Source organism: Hemicordylus capensis, chromosome 12, assembly GCF_027244095.1.
Source record: "Hemicordylus capensis ecotype Gifberg chromosome 12, rHemCap1.1.pri, whole genome shotgun sequence".
NCBI classification, from domain to species: domain Eukaryota; kingdom Metazoa; phylum Chordata; class Lepidosauria; order Squamata; family Cordylidae; genus Hemicordylus; species Hemicordylus capensis.
Window position 1 is genome coordinate 7,630,391 of NC_069668.1, and position 9,386 is coordinate 7,639,776.

The 9,386-nt window shown below is 49.8% G+C and overlaps 1 protein-coding gene across 4 annotated transcripts in view; it reads right to left on the reverse strand.

Moving 5' to 3' along the window:
• Positions 1 to 1,387, reverse strand: part of CAMKK1 (calcium/calmodulin dependent protein kinase kinase 1) — a 115,764-nt gene extending 114,377 nt beyond the window's left edge. For 2 of the 4 annotated variants that reach the window (XM_053274960.1, XM_053274961.1), the window contains exon 1: positions 932 to 1,205. The gene's annotated coding sequence lies outside the window, so the exon portion shown is untranslated. Of the gene's footprint in view, positions 1 to 931; positions 1,206 to 1,225 lie in introns of those variants that run through there. The other 2 variants (XM_053274962.1, XM_053274963.1) reach the window with 2 other exon arrangements.
• Positions 1,388 to 9,386: the final 7,999 nt, after the last annotated feature.

Genomic DNA, 9,386 nt, shown 5'->3' on the forward strand with positions numbered 1-9,386 from the left:
GAATGAGAGTCTGTTGTGCAACTTCTCTTAGGACGGGCTGCGGGGGATATTTTCTAAGAAGCAGAGGGCTCCAATCCTGCTCAGCACCTTCCCCTTTTTGCTTAGGAAACAGTGACCAGCCCCACGAGGAAACAGACCCAAAGCCAGGCATTGCTGATTTGGTTTCAATGGGAGTACTTTGACACCCCCCCCCTCGAGTCACATCCCAGCCCTTCCTGGGGCAAGGAACCCACCGCAGCCCCCCTCAGTGCTGAAGGGCAAGCACTCTGGGCACATTTCTTTGATTGTTAAATGTGTATACCGCCTTTCCTGAAAAGGATCTCAGGGCGATTTACAGGACCATTCACACAACATAAATCTATTCAAAACTGCACAATTTAAAAAAATGACATTGGAATATAAAAATACAAATCCAATTTAAAAGTGTATAAAACAAACCAAACATGTACACTATAACCCTAAGATACAAAGCACAGGTATAAAAGCCCGGGGCGGGGGGGGGAGGAAAGAAGGATGCGAAGATTTGACTTTCTTTCTAAAAACTATGGTGGAGAGACATGGGAGTGGATCGGGTCCCCAGAAGCGCCCTTCCCGCCGCCCCGCCACCTCCAGCCCGGGCTCACACAAACCAGTCTCCAGTGCGCGGCTGGGAACGCCACAGCCAGGCATGATGGGGACACAAGAGCGCAGCTCCTCTTGCACAGACGGAGCAGATCCACTCCTCCTCCTCCTCCTCCTTAGGAAGCAGCCGATCATGCCTGCCTGGCACAGCCGGGCTGCTCGAAAGAGGGAGAGAGCCGCCCTTGCCCACCTGAAGCCCAACCGGTCTAGCTGTTGCATGGCTCGCCGAGCCAGCCGGCAGCCGAAACCCTCAGTCAAGGCTGGAGAGGGGAGCCAGCCGAGGATGAAAGGAGCGAGCCATCCAGCCTACCTTCTCTCTTGCAGACCCGACCGGAGGGGACCCACTGCTGCTGCAGCAGGGATCTCTCCCGCTTCTTCCCTCCTCTGGGGGATCGGGGTGCGGCGGCCACGTCCAGCCCCAGCGGAGTGGTGGCAGCAGCGCCCTCCTCTCCCCGCTGCTCACTGGAGAGACCTGGGTGTCCCCCCCGTGATGCCTTTTGTGTCTCCCCGGTGGAAGAAGAGCCGCGGCAGCAGCGGCAGCCGCTTTCCAGCGTGCCTGCTGGACCCAGTAATCAGAGCAGGCGGCCAATCCGCAATCCCCTACCGTCCGAGGCAGGGGCGCTTCCTCCTCCTCCCCGGCTGGCTTGTGATAGCTGGTGCGATTGGCAGATGGCGCGGCGGATCGCCGGGCACTCATTGGGCGGGATCGGGGGCGGCCGGGACTCGGATCGCCATTGGCTGCTGCCGCCCCTTCGATGCCTGCGGCTCGCTCTCTGGAAGAGGCAGCAGCTGCGTCCCAAAAGTTGCCTAGCCAGGCAGGCTCGCGTGCCCCGCCGGGCTTGCAGGGACAGGTTGAGGGCGTCTCTTCGCTCTTGCTGCAGGATGGGGCCGGGGCGGCGGCGAGGAAAAGCTGTGCAAGAGAAGAGGGTTGCTATTTATTCATTTATTCATTTATTCATTTAATTAGGTGCAGGAAAGAAAAGCAGAAAAGGCAGGGCGATTGCTCCATCTAGGAACATAGGAATCTGCCTTCTACCGAGTCCGACCCTTGGTCCATCTAGTTCAGGATTGTCTGTATACAGACTGGCAGCAGCCGCTTCTCCAGGGTTGCAGGCAGGAATCTCTCCCAGCCATATCTTGGAGATGCTGCCAGGGAGGGAACTTGTAGCCTTCTGCGAGGTGTGCAAGCAGGAAGGTGCTCTTTCCAGAGAGGCCCCGTCCCCTGAGGGGCAAATCTTACAATGATCTCATACATCTCCCATTCATTTTCTCTATGTGAACCACCCTGAGCCATTTTTGGAAGGGCAGTATAGAAGTCGAACGAATGAATGAATATGTCTCCCATACAAATGCAAACCAGGAGGGACCCTGCTTAGCAAAAGGGACCATTCATGCTTGCTACCACAAGACCAGCTCCTCTCCCAATGGTTCTGTATAAGTGAACCTAATGAAGAAGAGCAAGATTTTCTTGTATGGGGCCATTGCTCAGTGGGAGAGCACCTGCCTGGCATGCCGGAGGAGGACCAAGGTGGCATTTTCAGGTGGGAAAGACCCCAGCCAGAGATTCTGGAGAGCTGCTGCCGGCTAGTGCAGACAGTACTGAGCTGCAAGGGCCAGTGGTCTAACGCAGTATAAGGCAGCTCCCTAGGTTCATCTGGGCTTTAGTGGAAGAGCATCTGCAGAGCGGACAGAAGGTCCCAAAAGAGCCAGCATGGTGTAGTGGTTAGAGTGCTGGACTAGGAGACCCGAGTTCAAATCCCCCTTCGGCCATGAGACTTGCTGGGTGACTCTGGGCCAGTCACTTCTCTCTCAGCCTCGCCTACTTCACAGGGTTGTTGTGAGGAGAAACACAAGTATGTAGTACACTGCTCAGGGCTCCTTGGAGGAAGAGCGAGATATAAAAATGAATAATAATAATAATAATAATAATAATAAATTAAATCCCTGGCAGCAACTCCAGATAGGGCTGGAAAGACTCCTGCCTGAAGCCCCGAGGAGCTGCTGCTCGTCAGAGTAACACAATACTTTGCTAGCTGGGTCAAGGGTCTGACTTGGTATGGCAGCTTCCTTACTTTGGGGGTGGGGCACAGCTCAGTGGTCGAACATCTGCTTTGCATTTACAAGGTCCCAACCCCTGGCAGCTTCTCCGGATAGGGCTGGGAGAAATTCCTGCCGGAAACCATGGGGAGCTGCTGCCAGTCAGTGTGGGCAGTACTGAGCTAGGTGGACTGAGGGCCAGACTCAGTAAAAGGCTGCCTTTTACTGAGTCTGGCCCTCAGTCCAGCTAGGATACAAAAAGAATTGCTTATTCAGCATTGTTCAGAATGTTCCAAACAAGTGGAACCACAGCAAAAACAATTATATTTTAAAAATCCATATCTTGCCTTTCACTAAAATCGCGAGGCAGCTCACACATGACAGAAAATGGGGTGGGGTGGGGGATGGTTAAGTCATCACACAGGTTGCCAGAGAGCAATTTATTAAAAGTCTGTACTCCAGAAAACTGAATATTTGTTGATCAGTAAGCAACTTAGCATATTATTTGCTAAATAAAAAAACATATTTAATTTTAATTTAATTAAAATACATAATTAAATGTATTTATTTATTACATTTGTACACCACCCACTATCGAAGTCTCTGGCAGCTTACAGCATACAGAGAATAGAAAAGAATCACTACATTTCTCATGGCTTTATCAAAGATGTACACATTTTCCTCTGCAGAGATTAGACAGATTTGTGTACCCTTTTGTAAATAGATTGGTGGTCCCTTTTGTGAAGATTTATATTTTAGCCTATAGCGAAAACTTGAAACGGAAACGGAAGCTGATATTTAGCCCAGGGGAAACAAATGCCCCCTCCTCAGCCCAGCAGTCTCACTCACCAGTGGCTTCTACTGGGGTCTCCGTGGTGTTTCTTTCGAGCCTGGGAGCCTCTTTGGGACAGGGAACCATTTCTTCATCGCTGTTGGCATGGAAACTGCTTTGGGGACTGCTTTCTGGCAGAGAACGCGGGTCAGGTGCTCCATAAAAGAGAAATGAGCTTCACCCCTCAGGCAAAGGTCAGCCGCATTAAGGGGCTCCTGCTGACTGGGCCAGGAGTGGACACCTTTTCAGAATGGCTGCTCCTTCACATCCACCTGACTAGGCCAGGAGTGGACACCTTTTCAGAATGGCTGTTCTCTCATAATCAGCTGACTGGGCCAGGAGTGGACACCTTTTCAAAATGGCTGCTCCTTCATATCCACCTGACTAGGCCAGGAGTGGACACCTTTTCAGAATGGCTGTTCTCTCATAATCAGCTGAGTGGGCCAGGAGTGGACACCTTTTCAGAATGGCTGCTCCTACACATCCACCTGACTAGGCCAGGAGTGGACACCTTTTCAGAATGGCTGTTCTCTCATAATCAGCTGACTGGGCCAGGAGTGGACACCTTTTCAAAATGGCTGCTCCTTCATATCCACCTGACTAGGCCAGGAGTGGACACCTTTTCAGAATGGCTGCTCTCTCATAATCAGCTGACGAGGCCAGGAGTGGACACCTTTTCAAAATGGCTGCTCCTACACATCCACCTGACTAGCCCAGGAGTGGACACCTTTTCAGAATGGCTGTTCTCTCATAATCAGCTGACTGGGCCAGGAGTGGACACCTTTTCAGAATGGCTGCTCATTCATATCCACCTGACTAGGCCAGGAGTGGAAACCTTTTCAAAATGGCTACTCTCTCATAATCATCAGACTGTGCCAGGAGCGCACACATTTTCAGAATGGCTGTTCTCTCATAATAAGCTGACTGGGACAGGAGTGGACACCTTTTCAAAATGGCTATTCTCTCATAATCAGCTGACTGGGCCAGGAGTGGACACCTTTTCAGAATGGCTGCTCCTTCACATCCACCTGATTAGGCCAGGAATGGACACCTTTTCAAAATGGCTAATCTCTCATAATCAGCAGACTGGGTCAGGAGTGGACAACTTTTCAGAATGGCTGTTCTCTCATAATCAGCTGACTGGGCCAAGAGTGGACACGTTTTCAAAATGGCTGTTCTCTCATAATAAGCTGACTGGGCCAGGAGTGGACACCTTTTCAAAATGGCTGCTCCTTCATATCCACCTGACTGAGCCAGGAGTGGACACCTTTTCAGAAGGGCTGTTCTCTCATAATCAGCAGTCTGGGCCAGGAGTGGACACATTTTCAGAATGGCTGTTCTCTCATAAACAGCTGACTTGGCCAGGATTGGACACTTTTTCAGAATGGGTGCTCCTTCATATCCATCTGAATGGGCGAGGAGTGGACACCTTTTCAAAATGGCTGTTCTCTCATAATCAGCTGAATGGACCAGGAGTGGACAACTTTTCAGAATTGCAGCTCCTTCATATTCACCTGGCTGGGCCAGGAGTGGACACCTTTTCAGAATGGCTGCTCCTTCATATCCACCTGACTAGGCCAGGCGTGGACACCTTTTCAAAATGGCTGTTCTCTCATGATCAGCTGACTGGGACAGGAATTTAAACGTTTTCAAAATGGCTGCTCCATCATATACACCTGACTGGGCCTGGAGTGGATACCTTTTCAGAATGGCTGTTCTCATAATTCGCTGACTGGGCCAGGAGTGGACACCTTTTCAGAATGGCTGCTCCTTCATATCCACGTGACTGGGCCAGGATTGGCACCTTTTCAGAATGGCTGCTACTTCATATCCACCTGACTAGGCCAGGAGTGGACACATTTTCAAAATGTATGCTCTCTCATAATCAGTTGACTTGGACAGGAGTGGACACCTTTTCAGAAGGCTCCTCCTTCATATCCACCTGACTAGGACAGGAGTGGACACCTATTCAGAATGGCTTTTCTCTCATAATCAGCTGACTGGGCCAGGAGTGGACACCTTTTCAGAATGGCTCCTCCTTCATATCCACCTGACTAGGCCAGGAGTGGACACCTTTTCAGAATGGCTGCTCTCTCATAATCAACTGACTAGGCCAGGAGTGGACACCTTTTCAAAATGGCTAATCTCTCATAATCAGCAGACTGGGTCAGGAGTGGACACCTTTTCAGAAGGGCTGTTCTCTCATAATCAGCAGTCTGGGCCAGGAGTGGACACATTTTCAGAATGGCTGTTCTCTCATAAACAGCTGACTTGGCCAGGATTGGACACTTTTTCAGAATGGGTGCTCCTTCATATCCATCTGAATGTGCCAGGAGTGGACACCTTTTCAAAATGGCTGTTCTCTCATAATCAGCTGAATGGACCAGGAGTGGACAACTTTTCAGAATTGCAGCTCCTTCATATTCACCTGGCTGGGCCAGGAGTGGACACCTTTTCAGAATGGCTGCTCCTTCATATCCACCTGACTAGGCCAGGCGTGGACACCTTTTCAAAATGGCTGTTCTCTCATGATCAGCTGACTGGGACAGGAATTTAAATGTTTTCAAAATGGCTGCTCCTTCATATACACCTGACTGGGCCTGGAGTGGATACCTTTTCAGAATGGCTGTTCTCATAATTCGCTGACTGGGCCAGGAGTGGACACCTTTTCAGAATGGCTGCTCCTTCATATCCACGTGACTGGGCCAGGATTGGCACCTTTTCAGAATGGCTGCTACTTCATATCCACCTGACTAGGCCAGGAGTGGACACATTTTCAAAATGTTTGCTCTCTCATAATCAGTTGACTGGGACAGGAGTGGACACCTTTTCAGAAGGCTCCTCCTTCATATCCACCTGACTAGGACAGGAGTGGACACCTATTCAGAATGGCTTTTCTCTCATAATCAGCTGACTGGGGCAGGAGTGGACACCTTTTCAGAATGGCTGTTCTCACACAATCAGCTGACTGGGCCAGGAATTGACACCTTTTCAGAATGGCTGCTCATAAATATCCACCTGACTAGGCCAGGAGTGTAAACCTTTTCAAACTGGCTACTCTCTCATAATCATCAGACTGTGCCAGGAGCGCACACATTTTCAGAATGGCTGTTCTCTCATAATAAGCTGACTGGGACAGGAGTGGACACTTTTTCAAAATGGCTATTCTCTCATAATCAGCTGACTGGTCCAGGAGTGGACACCTTTTCAGAATGGCTGCTCCTTCACATCCACCTGACTAGGCCAGGAGTGGACACCTTTTCAGAATGGCTGCTCTCTCATAATCAACTGACTAGGCCAGGAGTGGACACCTTTTCAAAATGGCTAATCTCTCATAATCAGCAGGCTGGGTCAGGAGTGGACACCTCTTCAGAATGGCTGTTCTCTCATAATCAGCTGACTGGGCCAGGAGTGGACACTTTTTGAGAATGGCTGCTCCTTCATATCCACCTGACTAGGCCAGGAGTGGACACATTTTCAGAATGGCTGCTCTCTCATAATCAGCTGACTAGGCCAGGAGTGGACACCTTTTCAAAATGGCTGCTCTTTCATAATCAGCTGACTGGGCCAAGAGTGGATAACTTTTCAGAATGGCTATTGTCTCATAATCAGCTGCCTGGGCCAGGAGCGGACACCTTTTCAGAATGGCTGCTCATTCATATCTACCTGATTAGGCCAGGAGTGGACACCTTTTTAAAATCGCTGCTCCTTCATATCCACGTGACTAGGCCACGAGTGGACAACTTTTCAAAATGGCTAATCTCTCATAATCAGCAGACTGGGCCAGGAGTGGACACATTTTCAGAATGGCTGTTCTATCTTAATCAGCTGACTGGGCCAAAAGTCGACACATTTTCAGAATGGCTGCTCCTTCATATCTACCTGACTAGGCCAGGAGTGGACACCTTTTCAGAAGGGCTGTTCTCTCATAATCAGGTGACTCGGCCAAGAATGGACACGTTTTCAGAATGGCTGCTCCTTCATATCCACCTGACTTGGCCAGGAGTGGACACCTGTTCAGAATGGCTGTTCTTTCATAATCAGCTGACTGAGTCTGGAGTGGATACCTTTTCAAAATTGCTGTTCTCTCATAAACAGCTGACTGGGCCAGGAGTGGACACCTTTTGAGAATGGCTGCTCCTTCATATCCATCTGACTAGGCGAGGAGTGGACATCTTTTCACAATGGCTGCTCCTTCATATCCACCTGACTTGGCCAGGCGTGGACACCTTTTCAAAATGGCTGTTCTCTCATAATCAGCTGACTGGGACAGGAGTGGACACATTTTGAGAATGGCTGCTCCTTCATATCCATCTGACTAGGCGAGGAGTGGACATCTTTTCACAATGGCTGCTCCTTCATATGCACCTGACGAGGCCAGGCGTGGACACCTTTTCAAAATGGCTGCTCTCTCATAATCAGCTGACTGGGCCAGGAGTGGACACATTTTCAAAATGGCTGTTCTCACACAATTAAGCTGACTGGACCAGGAGTTGACACCTTTTCAGAATGGCTGCTCCTTCATATCTACCTGACTAGGCTAGGAGTGGACACCTTTTCAAAATGTCTGCTCTCTCATTATCACCTGACAGGGACAGGAGTGGACACCTTTTCAGAAGGCTCCTCCTTCATATCCACCTGACTAGGCCAGGAGTGGACACCGTTTCAGAATGGCTGTTCTCTCATAATCAGCTGACTGGGCCAAGAGTGGACACGTTTTCAAAATGGCTGCTCTGTCATAATCAGCTGACTGGGCCAGGAGTGGACACCTTTTCAAAATGGCTGCTCCTTCATATCCACCTGACTGAGCCAGGAGTGGACACCTTTTCAGAAGGGCTGTTCTCTCATAATCAGCAGTCTGGGCCAGGAGTGGACACATTTTCAGAATGGCTGTTCTCTCATAAACAGCTGACTTGGCCAGGATTGGACACTTTTTCAGAATGGGTGCTCCTTCATATCCATCTGAATGGGCGAGGAGTGGACACCTTTTCAAAATGGCTGTTCTCTCATAATTAGCTGAATGGACCAGGAGTGGACAACTTTTCAGAATTGCAGCTCCTTCATATTCACCTGGCTGGGCCAGGAGTGGACACCTTTTCAGAATGGCTGCTCCTTCATATCCACCTGACTAGGCCAGGCGTTGACACCTTTTCAAAATGGCTGTTCTCTCATGATCAGCTGACTGGGACAGGAATTTAAACGTTTTCAAAATGGCTGCTCCTTCATATACACCTGACTGGGCCTGGAGTGGATACCTTTTCAGAATGGCTGTTCTCATAATTCGCTGACTGGGCCAGGAGTGGACACCTTTTCAGAATGGCTGCTCCTTCATATCCACGTGACTGGGCCAGGATTGGCACCTTTTCAGAATGGCTGCTACTTCATATCCACCTGACTAGGCCAGGAGTGGACACATTTTCAAAATGTATGCTCTCTCATAATCAGTTGACTGGGACAGGAGTGGACACCTTTTCAGAAGGCTCCTCCTTCATATCCACCTGACTAGGACAGGAGTGGACACCTATTCAGAATGGCTTTTCTCTCATAATCAGCTGACTGGGCCAGGAGTGGACACCTTTTCAGAATGGCTCCTCCTTCATATCCACCTGACTAGGCCAGGAGTGGACACCTTTTCAGAATGGCTGCTCTCTCATAATCAACTGACTAGGCCAGGAGTGGACACCTTTTCAAAATGGCTAATCTCTCATAATCAGCAGACTGGGTCAGGAGTGGACACCTTTTCAGAAGGGCTGTTCTCTCATAATCAGCAGTCTGGGCCAGGAGAGGACACATTTTCAGAATTGCTGTTCTCTCATAAACAGCTGACTTGGCCAGGATTGGACACTTTTTCAGAATGGGTGCTCCTTCATATCCATCTGAATGGGCCAGGAGTGGA